The following is a 13,061-nucleotide window of genomic DNA, read 5'->3' on the forward strand; positions in this document are numbered from 1 at the left end:
GAGGTCAGAGTAGATGATCACAATTGTCCCTTCGGGCCTTGGAATCTATGAATGTAGGAAATTCCTTCCTATTCCACAAACAAATGGAAGTGTCTCTGGCTCATTGATATTTTCTGCATCACATTCCTTTCCTAGCATCCTATTCCAGACGTTTACTGCCTGTTGCCTTTAATAGTTCTGCCTAAGTTCCCTACGGTGTTACTTTGGTATTTCTCGGAATCCCAAAGCATGTTCACATAACGAATGAATTGATCTTAACAGTACCCCTGAAAGGATGGAAAGCAGAATTCGGACCACTTTACAGAGAGGGAAACAGAGATAAAGAAGTTTGGCTCATTTTCAGTTTGGGTGCCTACAGCTAGGCAACAGCATCGCTATTGAGAAGACTGTGACAGTGTAACGCATTGGTCAGTGTATATTACATGTGCCCAACACGCAGAGGTTGTGAGTCTGTTACCGCCCCTCTGCAGAGCTTGGCTCTTTACCTGAAGCTGTCGAGACACTCGTTCTCGCAGGTCCCCTGTTCAATCCCCTACAGAGCTTAGCTGTAGGCCCCAAGACTGAAAATTGTGCCATGAGTAAATAAATGAGTAAGTAGCAGAGTAAGGCCTAGCGCTGAAGAGCGCCTGACTCCTACCCCTCTCCGTTGACCACAAGATCAGGAGATCTCAGCCCCCACAGTTTTAACAGAGGCTGTGGGAGTACAACAGTTCTCAGGTCCCTTTCAGGTGCTGCTTGGTGCTGAAAGTGCCAGTTTGCAGGCTTGTATGCTGGGATGTTGTAGCTGTGTCAGTCCTAGGATATTAGAGAGACCAGGTGCGTGAGGTAGTATCCTTTATTGGACCAATTTCTCTTGATGGGAGAGACAAGGTTTTGAGCTGTGTGTGGCTTGAAAGCTGGTCTCTCTCTCTTCAACAGAAGTTGGTCCAATAAAAGATATTACCTCACCCACCTTGTCTCTCTAATTTTGCAGGCTTATCAGTAGTCTGTGGTGCAAACAAATGAATGTGGGAGGGAAATTGCAGCCGGTGGAAGCACTCTCTTACAGACAGTCAACAAAGTTTGTGCAAGTTGTTTTGCTGATGCCGAGAACAAATGATTATTTAGGACTTTGACTGGAAAATCAAAAAACACACACACCCCTATCCCCAATAAGTGACTCATTATTAGAGGCTCTGGAACCTGAGGGGCAGGATCTTATTCCATTTCCTTTATCAGCAACATAGATATCTGGGCCCAGTCTCTGCTCATTGGAGTCATCCATCAGGATTACTTTCCACCTCTGTCTTGCTGCTCATAAAAGCTGGATTTGTAGTTTTCATTAAAAATAAAACAAAATCTCTATTCCAGTTGCCCTGCTAAGGTGCTGAATTCAACCTGAAGACCCTGCCTAATATTAAGAGGCAACACAGAGAAGCCTCCATAGTGACTCACAATAATAATAATAATAATAATAAGGGAATAACTCTAGCTATGATAGGACTGGGTTTACAACTCATAGCACCGGCATTTGTTATACCATGCGTGTACCTTACCCCACTGTTCGTCACTGAAGGATCTGTTCTCAGTGCCTCTGTAGCACCAGAGATTAGCAACTCTGCTGCACATTAGCAGGTGAGAAGCTTTATCCTCTACTGGCATTAAAACTGATTATTTGAAAAATGATTGTTTTGTTCTTAAACTAGATTATTTCCACTTGTCAGCAATTGCCTGTGTGTGAGAGAGAAAGAGAGGGAGGATGGGGGTCTGTCTCCCTTCTCGTATATGAGGTCATACTCTTTCCTAGGACAGCTGTCACTGGCAGCCAGGGGCGGCTCCAGACCCCAGCACGCGAAGCGCGTGCTTGGGGCGGCATGCCGCGGGGGGCGCTCTGCCGGTCGCCGGGAGGGCGGCAGGTGGCTCCGGTGGACCTCCCACAGGCTTGCCTGTGGAGGGTCCGGTGGAGCCGCGGGACCAGCAGACCCTCCGCAGGCACGCCTGCGGGAGGTCCACCGGAGCCGTGGGACCTGCGACCGGCAGAGTGCCCCCCGCGGCGTGCCGCCCTGCTTGGGGCGGCGAAATGTCTAGAGCCGCCCCTGCTGGCAGCAAGAACAGCCCAAGAAGTAAGGCATATGCACCATCGGGACCACGATGCTCATTACCCCTAACATGACAACACTCCCCCAGTAATGTGTTGCATGCTGTGTGTATAGCATGTTTCTCTCATCCTATGATTTGTCAGCATTTTACTAATTAGCAGCACGAGGAAGATAAATACAACTGCACTCATTTTATAGATGGCTAACATGAGGCATGAAGAGGTTAAGTGACTTGCCCAAGGTTGCAAAATAATGTAGTGCCATTTGTTAAGAATTTAACCCTAAAATTTGATTTCCAATCCACAGTACTAACCATACTCTTACATTAGTACTACAGATACCATGGAGTAGCATAGCTAGTGCCTCAGGAATGTAACCCTCTGATTAATGTGATGGAAAATCATTTAAAATTAACGTGGCAGTTTCTTAATGAGTGTTGCATGCTGACTGATTCAAAAGCTATATGTAAACTGTGGATAACATGGGCATTAATCATAGCAAGTTACACAATTTAAGGGCATTAGAAAGATAAAGGCCCCTTTCCCCCAAACACTGAAGTGATAAAGTCATCACTGAGATAACATTCTTAAAGAGAACCATATTGATACATACTGAAAGATATGCAGTAGTTCAAACCCAGGGAGAACTTTGCCAGCCCTTCTTGGAAGATAATTAAAATGACACTAAACAAAAGAGGAAAAAAAAAACCAGACCCATCTGCAAACTTGGGGTGTGATCCTAACCTCGGATGCTCCCAGGAAACTCAATGGGAAATCAAACCTGGGTTTTTAGACACTGGGAGCTGTGTGCATGTCCCAAGGTAAAGTGTGGTCGGGATACATGGGATTTTTGAACATATTGCAGAGTTTCAGTTTTATCGCCTTAATCAAATAGTGCCTGATGTTTCAAGATTTTGAGCAACTCTTGAGAATTTGTTGAGTGCTCTCAAGTCTCATCAAAGTCATTGGGAGCTAGAGGAATTCAGCAGATCCCAGGAGGTGCTCAGTATTTTATACCATTGAGCTCATATATCTGTTGTTTGATTAGTATCATTGTATCAGATTCACAGGCTCCCCATTTCACATTTTCTTGAGTTACATATCTTCTAAATAAATAAATAGTTTTTAAGTCAAATGAAATTCGGGAGCTAGGTTTACAGCTTTGTTCTGCTTTGCCATGCAGGAGATACAGGGCTGAGTTACAATCCTGCTCATTCCTCAGTGGCCTGATGCTGTAAATTGCTAACCTGTCTCGCCTATTTAAGCCATTGGGTGTTGATAGCATTCAGTGTCTTGCATTATCAGGCTCCATAAGAGCAAGGACCGGGAATTTTGTGGAGGCAGCATGCTCATCCCTTGGTGATCAATAGTTGCCACTTATCCACCACTTCTTGCTCAAAGTTTTCACAGAGCTTTACAGAGAAACTCTTTTAAACCACACATCACCCTTGTTTCACAGATGGAGAACTAAGTGGTTTGCCTAAAATAGTCCATTGAGTCAGTGACATACCTGGAAATAGAACCACGAAATTCTAACTTCTAGTAACTAGATCCCATCCCTTTCTGATGACCATCTTACTGCAGCCAGTCCAGGGAAAGAATACAGACTCAGATGTTCAAACCTGTATGCAAGCACATTTGTACTAACCCGATTTGTGCACTTCTTGGTCCTAGTTTGCATTTCCAATGTGGGATTTGCATGCAGAAACACTGATGCTTATTGCACATGTACAGAAAGGACAGTTGCAGAAGTGAGTTTGAAAATCTGGACTGTATTATCCCATCTGGTATTGTCTAATACATGACATTAAATTCAAGTTATCGCTTTGTTAAAAATGATTATATACAAAGAAGAGTTTGAGTAAAATCTCTTTAAAATGCATACACTGAAAAAACCCTGTTGGCACTTAGACAGATAAGACCATTTTTACTGGCATATATTTTGCTTGGCGCTAGTTCAGCCTCTCCTAATAGCTTAATAATTTTGGCAGCCACACCAGTGAAAAATGTTACTGAACCAGACCCAATTATGTGTACAGAATGTAAACAGTTGTTGTCTCATGGGAATAGCTACTGTATAGCCACGGCTCCAAATTTGTTTGTGACAAATGACCATGTGATGAGGTTGTTTCTGGGCCTTGCTGCTGATGTGATGGCATTGTCAATGGAGTGTGATACCACCATGCTTTTCGTAAGAGCTCTTAGGCCAGCTTTACAAAGTGTGGCAGCTCTGACCTAAGCTTGCGTGGCTTTTCTGCTTTTGGTAGAAAATGCCACAACTTCTCTCTAGACATAAGTCGTATGAGCCTGATTCCGGAGCAGTATATCTCCTTTTCCTCATTAGCCACAAATGGAATGGTTGCTTGGACTATTTCTTAGCCTGAAAAAATGATATGGAATTGGCTGTGCTTGCAGTTTTGCAGCAAAGCTTTTAAAGCACAACAAAGCCTTTTCTTGCTTGCCTTCATTGTGTTGACCATTTTGCAAAGTTGTATGATCTTTTGTATATGATGCCGGGGCACCCATTCAGCCTCCCTAACTGAAAGCAAGTCTGAAATTGGTTAAAAAGCCTTGGGAAGAAGCTTGAGCTAAGCCCGGTCTGCAATTAAAGGACTGCAGTGGTGAAAAGGGGGAGGGGAAAAGCATTGGAAACTGGGGGAACACAAAGATTTGGAGTTTTCTTTCAGCGCTTCTCAGAACTCTGAAATGAGAAGACCCTTCCAGCCAGCACCTGGCAATACCATTGAGTATGCCTTCCTGCAGTTTAAATTAGAGTAACACTGAAACACAGCAGGCTCCTGCTAAAAGGGGGTGGGGAGGAGAAGGGAAGAGTTTTTTTTTTTTAAAAAAGCCCTTTCTGATGCATTCAGGTAGAAGAGTGTAAAGTAAATAATGAAGTCTGAAGCCGAAGGGCAGCACACAAGAGCATGACTTTGCATTCCATTCAAGTCTGCTGCCAAGTCGCTGAAGGAGAGCTTAGAAAATGAACTGTTAAGCGAGGCACAGCTCTGTGCTCTAGCTGAGCTTGCAAATGCAAACCAGAGTTTCTTGGGAAAGCAAGTTAGAGTGCAAGCCACTTGGAACCTAGGCCACTACTAATCATTGTCCTTATCAGACTTTTCCAGGGAGCCAGTAGACATGCATACTTCAGGAAATGGCATGTTATAAATGTGAGTGACTAAAAGCATTGCAGTGGAAAAGGCAGCAGACTATTACTTATCATCGCAGTTGCAGAGGTACCATTCTCTTGTTGTGCTAGACTGGTTGTAGGGAGGGTGCTTCACCAAACCAGTGTGAAGCTTCGTATGAGGTAAGCCTGATTTTTAAACCATATTGTTTTGTTTTATTCCTACTACCACCTAGTTTCCCGTGAAAAGTCATCTGCTCAAGAGCTCACTTCACCCCCTAGCTCAGCAGAGCACACTGCAATGTCCGTTTTCCCAGGCTTCCCCCAATGTGGATGGGATGAAGGGGTATTTTATTTGTGGTAGATTGGGAGATGTGTACCGGATATTGACTTTTGTCTCTGCTTAATTATACAGATGGTAAGGCAAGTTGAAGTCACGATAAAATGAAGAATTAAAATAGATATTGAGATATGGAATCTGGCTACTTTTCTATGCCACGTGTTCAATATTTTTGATCAAAAATGGGAAGAGAAAAATAATCAAAAGCGGTAGATTTCCGAGTTGTGGATTTACACGTGATTCTAGCTCTTAGAGTATTTCCATTGTGGCATGTTAAACCCAGGATGTTCATAGTAGGATCTGATTAGTGTGTGGGGGGGGGAGGGGACGACACTGAAACAGAAATGAATGGACCAGAAGAAGTAATTTTTTCTGTGTGCAGTTGAACTTGGTGACAGATCTGCCTCCCCTTCCGTGAAGTGCTGTCCCCAGCTTCCAATAGTTCCTGCCCAAATGACTACCCCTGAATCAGGCTAATAAAACAAACCCAATTTAAAAAGCAATATAAACTGTATAACCTTAAACTGGCCTTTATTTTTGGTCACGCCCTCCTGTTTCCTAGCATCGAGGGTGGGCCATTTATTTAGCTGAAGCACTGAAGATGCAGAAAATATAAATGAGTAGGTCAGAATTCCTAATTCTGCTTACTTCAGCTCACCAGCTTGGAACTGATGGGATCTGATTAGCCATCTTCAGTGCTCAGCCAGAGCTTGGAACCAGGGAGGGGTGGGGAAATGGAGCAGTTAGTGAAGCTAGACTACAGCTTTTATAAGCCTTCATCCAAAGACTGCACAATATTGCCTTGAGTATTGCAGGGATGATATGCAGATTTGGCATTCAAGACAGGAATTTTGGGAGTGGGCTGAGCAGGATCTTAATAGGATTTTAGATGAGCCGAGAAAGTCCATCACCTCTTGTGGTGTGACCAGAACTGAAATTTACATCCTGGTGGTTTATTTATGATATTTTATATTTTTAAAGAGGAGGAATTTCTTCAGGTTACATAGTGACTTCTGGGATAGCCCCTTTGTCATTGTTGTCAGTTGTTTTCAGCACAGGTCTGGAAAGGGGGTCGGTGCTTTAATTGCAGCTGCAGAGGTGCAAAATCATATGATTCCAGTTTGCCTGTCACGGGAAATTGCTGAAAAATTACACAAGAGGACCGAGAATTCAAGAATGCATGTAGAGAGAATTCTTACTGACTTCAGTGGGAATTGCATCTGCTACACCTGTGCCAAATTAGGGGGTAGGGCATTGTGAGAGGGGTGGGACTCTACTATAGTGCATGTCAGTTGCCACTTTGGTTGTCAGAGATTTTTAGAGTTTATTTGGGTAACTATCAGAATTTTCAAAAGCTTGAGTAAACCAGATTTTGTCAGGCCTGTTATTCCCTCTGATCCTCCCCATCTGTCTCCCCTACCCCATCCCATTGCTTTGTAGGAGTTGGTTTCACACAAATAGTGTCTGATTTTAAAAAAAATATATTTTGAATGACTTCTCATCGGTAGAACAATTGGTCCACTTCCTGATCGGATTTAGTCTCCTTATCTTCACCTTCAAAGCTCTGCCCAGCTAAGTCCCTGCAGGCTTCTCTGTCCTTCAGATTCCTCCTTAAAACCCACTCCTTCTGCTTTGCCTCCCCTGCTGTCTGGTGCTATTTGCTCCCGTTGCCCAACTGAAATTGTCTGTACTGAGTTTGTCAAAATGTAAAGCATACCCTCCAAGGGTCAGGGAGCTTTTCTTTATCTGTCCTTAAAAAGTGAAAAGTTGTATGATCTTTTGTATATGATGCAAACAAAAAAAACAAGAAAAGCCTAGGTATTTTTAAATTGGAAGATTTGCCCTATCATATTGTACATTTCCAGGTAGCCTCCAGTCTTGGAGCTTAAAAAGTCTCAAGAGAACTCACCTTAACTGATCACTCTCGTTAGTGTGTATGGCAACACCCATTTTTTCATGTTCTCCGTGTGTGTGTGTGTATATACCGTATATATATCTATCTTCCTACTGTATTTTCCACTGCATGCATCCGATGAAGTGGGTTTTAGCCCATGAAAGCTTATACTCAAATACATTTGTTAGTCTCTAAGGTGCCACAAGTACTCCACATAAATTAGAGTTACCAATATATTTAAATTAGATGCATACCATTGAGTTTGTCTTCCATTTTTTGAAGTGCCGGGTTCTACTCACTGAGTTGTACAGGATCGTTATCTTAATATTAAAAAAAATGAATGCAGGTGTGGGTGAAATGGTCTAGTACAGGGGTCGGCAACCTTTCAGAAGTGCTGTGTCAAGTCTTCATTTATTCACTCTCATTTAAGGTTTCACGTGCCAGTCATACATTTTAACATTTTTAAAAGGTCTCTTTCTATAAGTGTATAATATAACTAAACTATTGTTGTATGTAAAGTAAATAAGGTTTTTAAAATGTTTAAGAAACTTCATTTAAAATTAAATTAAAATGCAGAGCCCCCCAGACCTGTGGCCAGGACCCGGGCAGTGTGAGTGCCACTGAAAATCAGCTCGTGTGCCGCCTTCGGCACACGTGCCATAGGTTGCCTACCTCTGAACTAGTAGATTATGCAGAGTGTTGGCAGTCAGGAGGAAGTGAGTTCTGTCACTGACTCTCTGTGTGACCTAGGATAAGTCACTTACCTTATCTGCACCCCTCTTTCCCCATTTGTGACACTGGGATAATGACACAGAGTCCGTATCCAACCTTCCTGGTTTAGGATTAAAAAATGATGTGTAAAAGGATATTTTTAGGCCTAATCCTGACAGCTTCCCTCAGTTTTTGTCCATTTACTCAAGCTAACTCCCAACGACTTTAGTAGAGGTCTGAGTGGAAACTGAGGGGAAGAGCCTTGGGATCTGGCCCCGTATCTTGATTATTATTGCTGATTATTAGAAAACAGTGGCCTAGTTTCATCAAATCCACATCCCCCTTAGCTGACAAATTGTTCTGCTGCCCCAGATCTCTCTCGCTGTGGTAAATTCTAACATTTATAACCAGCTAGATGAGCCTATTCAATGAGAGGCTGTAAGGAGCTCTCACAGGAATTCACAGAGGCAGGAGAAGAGACTAATTTCTCCACACTGAGGTGATAACACTGAGTAAATGCCATTAGGTTGGCCACATCCTGTTGTAAATAACATAACACCCAGCTTAAGGATTTATATGTAGTCAAAGGGAATCACGACCATAGAGCCCTATCCTGCCCCACTGGTATTCAGTCAGAGTTTTGTCATTGACTTCATTGAGAGCCTACCTGGAGCCACAATAACTAGTATACTGTATTTATTATGCTGCTTTTAATTTCAAGGGACACCCAAGTATGAGATACAGAAACCACATCACTGCTGAAATGCAACTCCCAAAAAACAGTTGCTGCTCAGGGCACATGGGACCATAATTTGTAAGTCCACAGTTGAAACAACCACAGTCAGTAAGCTGCATGCAACTGAGCTCATTCACCTCAGAAGGGGGAAGGACTGTGTAAAAGTCAACGTTTGCCACTTGCGCTGTAGGACCTGAGAGACCCTGTTATCCCCCTTGGCTGAGCGCATTGTGCCCTTATATCCCCTCCCCCCCTTTTTTTAGGCCAGATTTCCCATTGGAGCCAGTGGAAAGTTCTGCTTAGAAATAAATAGCACAATTATTATCACTGTTTGTATTTCAGTAGTGCCTACGGGCCCCATCGTGCTGTAAAAACCCAGAGTAAAATGAGACGGTCCCAGTTCTGAAGAACCTACCAACTATATAGAGAAGGGATGGGACGGGGAAGAGAGGCACAGAGAGATGCCCGAGATCACACACAACGTGAGTGGCACTGTCAGGAACAGAACTCAGGTCTTTTAAGATATGGCTCCGCTGCAGCTGGGTAGCTCTCACTAGCGAGGCTCCAGCTGGCACACTAAAAATAGCTGTGTGGCGCTTGCTGCTCCGTCAGAGACTCTGGCTAGTCACCTGAATTCAAGCCTACAGGGTCAGGTGAGCTGGACCGCGGATGGCTAGCCTGCTGCAGCCACAGTGTCCATGCTGCTTTTTTTTTTTAGCGTGATATCTCAAGGCCGGCTAGTGCAAGTCTGTCTGGCGGAACTGGGAGGCTCGTGCTCAGCTGCAGTGTAGACAATACCCATTGATCCAAGTTCAGTCCCCCATCCACCAGACTGCAGTGCCTCTCTGTATGCCCTGTTGTATTGATTGGTAAATGATGACATTCATAATGTCAAGTATCAGAGGGGTAGCCGTGTTAGTCTGGTTCTGTAAAAGCAGCAAAGAATCCTGTGGCACCTTATAGACTAACAGACGTTTTGCAGCATGAGCTTTCGTGGGTGAATACCCACTTCTTCGGATGCAAGAAGATTCTTGCATCCGAAGAAGTGGGTATTCACCCACGAAAGCTCATGCTGCAAAACGTCTGTTAGTCTATAAGGTGCCACAGGATTCTTTGCTGACATTCATAATGGTGATCACAGTCTGCTGTCTTAACTTTTCTACCCATCCCGTTCTGCATTTTCTAAAGAGTAAGACAATACAGCATGGAGTTTCATCTCTCTAGTGTTTTGAACAATTACAGTTTTCCTCCAAGCTATATTAAATTGCATGCATTTAATATTTAGTTATCTCTAGTCTGTTTACACTAATTTTCATTTGTGCAATGCATCTAGTAACAGAGGTAGAGTGGATTTCTTTTCTATTTTTGTTTCATGTTAAAGCCTTGAGGGAAGCCCACTGTTTTTGATCACTCTCTACTCTGATGTAAGCCAGTGTTTGAGTTCTGCTCCAGTGGAATGTCTGAGACTTATATACATGAATGATGTCGGTTATTTCCTCTTTTCCTGGCTGCTCTATTTATAGTTAACGTTGTTTGTATCGCCCATGCGGTCATGTGAGAGTGTGTAAAAAAGAAACAATCACAACTCTTCATTTGTCTTATCCAACTACGTTCGGTTTTTAGTTTTCTTCAGTGCTACCTAGCCAGGATCATTGTTTCTTTTTGTAGGTCAGAGTGTATGGCTTTGTTCTCCTCTAAGGCTATGCGGACCCCCTTTTTTGCTGCCTTACATGTAATATTGTCATTTACACCTGTGCAAAACGCTGCCAAATCAGAATAACAGCATTTCACACCCACAGGTGTGCGTACCCTTTGATTTTTCCAAACTCAGTCAGGATCCTTTGGGGCTGATAATGAGTTCACTTACATCAGTTTTAAGCTAGGGTAGCTCTGCTGACTTTATTAGTGCCATTGAGAGATGGGAATAAGCCCTCCTTTGTATACAGAGGAGTCCAAGCCACGAAGTTAGAGTTTATAGTTAAGTTCTCAGGACACTCTGGGGCTTTGATTTGGTTTGTTGTAGAAGGAAGTCCCAAAGCTCAGGTTTGGATCCGAATTCAGAGCCAGGGTTTTGTTGTACCTTAGCACAGGGCCAATACAGAGAGGCTGGTTAGCACAAAGCAGCTGCAGCCTGCCCTCCACTGGAGTGTAATAGAGGGCCAGTGCTTCCTGAAGAAGTAAGTGTGCATCCCTGGCCGATTCAGTGCATCACCTCAGCAGTATCTGATGGCAGGGCTTTTGCTTATCACCCAAATTAAAACTGTCTTTCCTTGGCAGACAGTAGGAGTAGGGTAGGGAACTAGCTCCAATGAATCTGGCCCTCTATCCAGCAAATCTTCCCCTTTTACAGATATTTCTAAGATTCAAGAGTGTTACAAATGCTTGCACGGTCAATATGTAGGAAATTAAAAAGCTGGGCTGGGCGATGCCATGTTGGGTTATTGAATGAGATGCATCATATAGACTTTTGGAAAGAGGGATGTGAAATGACAAAGCAAACAAAATGAGCAGCATTCTCTGTCAATGGAAGCACTGGTTGTCCTTAACAAATGCTGAAAAGGACATGGTTAGGCATATCCACAACATGGCTTTTGCTCCAGGATAGGAACAATGGGAAACAGGCATTGGATATAAAATCCAGATGGTTTTTTTGGATCCATTGGCTACGTTGTCATGATCCAAAAAAACACGGCAAGCAGAGCTCTGACTAGCACTCGGCAAATCTCCAAAGATTCTGGGATCGAAGTCAGATAAACTGAACAATGGCGTTGGTCACCCCGCAGGGTTCACTTTGCAGTGGTTGTCACAAATAGAGCAAGGCTCTGAGTGGGCCTGGCGGCCTTGTGTGAATCTGAGAGTGAACAGTTCTGTGCCTACCCGAAGGCAGACTTTTCTGAGCATACCTGAGGCTTGTGTGTGAATTTTTGTATCAAAATCATGTGAGATTGGTAGATTCCACTGAGTTTTGCTTTGGGATTCTGGGTTCCCTTGATCTCACTGCTCAAATTGAATTCTGTGACTGGGCAAGGTGGCAACCCATGTGGATCAGAACAGAAGAAAGCCACCTATTCTCTCACAGCTTTGATTATATTGGGCCAGTTGCCAAGAGTACCACTGGAGTTCCAGCTTTTCAGAAGAGGCTTGGTAGCAGCAACTATCAGGAGTTGAATTTTTTTTAAAGAAAAGGACCAGTAAATGGCTTATTGAGACCACGAACCTCCCGAGCACCTTCCATTCTAGAATCTCAATGTTCTAGCCAAAATGTAGGTTTCTTTATTCAGTGCCTGAATGTGGACTTGGTTTTCAAAACTGAAAATGTTGGCTGAATGTAGTGTTTCCGAAACTTTGGAAGGTTAATCCCCCACTCCTTTAGGAAAATAAAGCCAATTGCACTGCTGTCTCAGGTGTGCTGTGTGTTGTTTAAGGCCTACCCTATCGAAGACCAGGATGTGGGTGGTCATGTCTAGTGGTCGGAGCCGTGGCAGTCCGGTCTAGTGGACAGAGTAGGAGTCAGCGGCCAGAAACAGAGCCATGAGTCGGAGCCAGAGCCAAGGGTCAGGAATCAGGAGTCAGGAACCGAGCAGGGCAGGAGCAAGGCTGGCAAAGGAGCAGTCACAGCTGTGGGAATAAGTGAGAAGCAGCCAGCGACTTTCTTCTTCCGCTTGATGGTAAAACAGTCTCACCAGCTGAGTCTGTACCACCTGCTACATCCATCATACGTTCATGCCACTACGCTTTCTTACCCTGCTCCGTATCCTAAAAAAAAAATAAAATAGTAGAGCTTTTTTAATGTTATCCCACTGTATTGATACTCCCTTTAAACCCCTCTGTAATCAATCGTGCCGGGGCTCGACCCTCCTGAGGGCAGGAGGGGAGCCACACCGACTCACTCCACGTCTTCTGTGGAACCGGCTGAACAATAGTCAATAGTGTTAGGAAGCTCAGACCCTCTGGTGCAGAGCTGAGTGGCAATGCAGTACACTAAGCTCAGGCCCTTTGGTGCAGGGGCTGAGCAGCAAACAGTATATAAGGAGCTCAGGCCCTTTGGTGCAGGGGCTGAGCAGCAAACAGTATATAAGGAGCTCAGGCCCTTGGTTGCAGGGGCTGAGCAGCGGACAAAGTCAGGAAGCTCAGGCCCTTGGTTGCAGGGGCTGAGCAGCAAACAAAGTCAGAGGG

At 44.0% G+C, this 13,061-nt stretch overlaps 1 protein-coding gene across 1 annotated transcript in view; it reads left to right on the top strand.

Moving 5' to 3' along the window:
* Positions 1–13,061, top strand: part of TENM4 (teneurin transmembrane protein 4) — a 766,570-nt gene that overhangs the window by 267,408 nt on the left and 486,101 nt on the right. The gene's annotated exons all lie outside the window — the stretch shown is intronic.

The sequence above is a fragment of the Mauremys mutica genome, chromosome 1 (genome assembly GCF_020497125.1).
Source record: "Mauremys mutica isolate MM-2020 ecotype Southern chromosome 1, ASM2049712v1, whole genome shotgun sequence".
Lineage (NCBI taxonomy): Eukaryota > Metazoa > Chordata > Testudines > Geoemydidae > Mauremys > Mauremys mutica.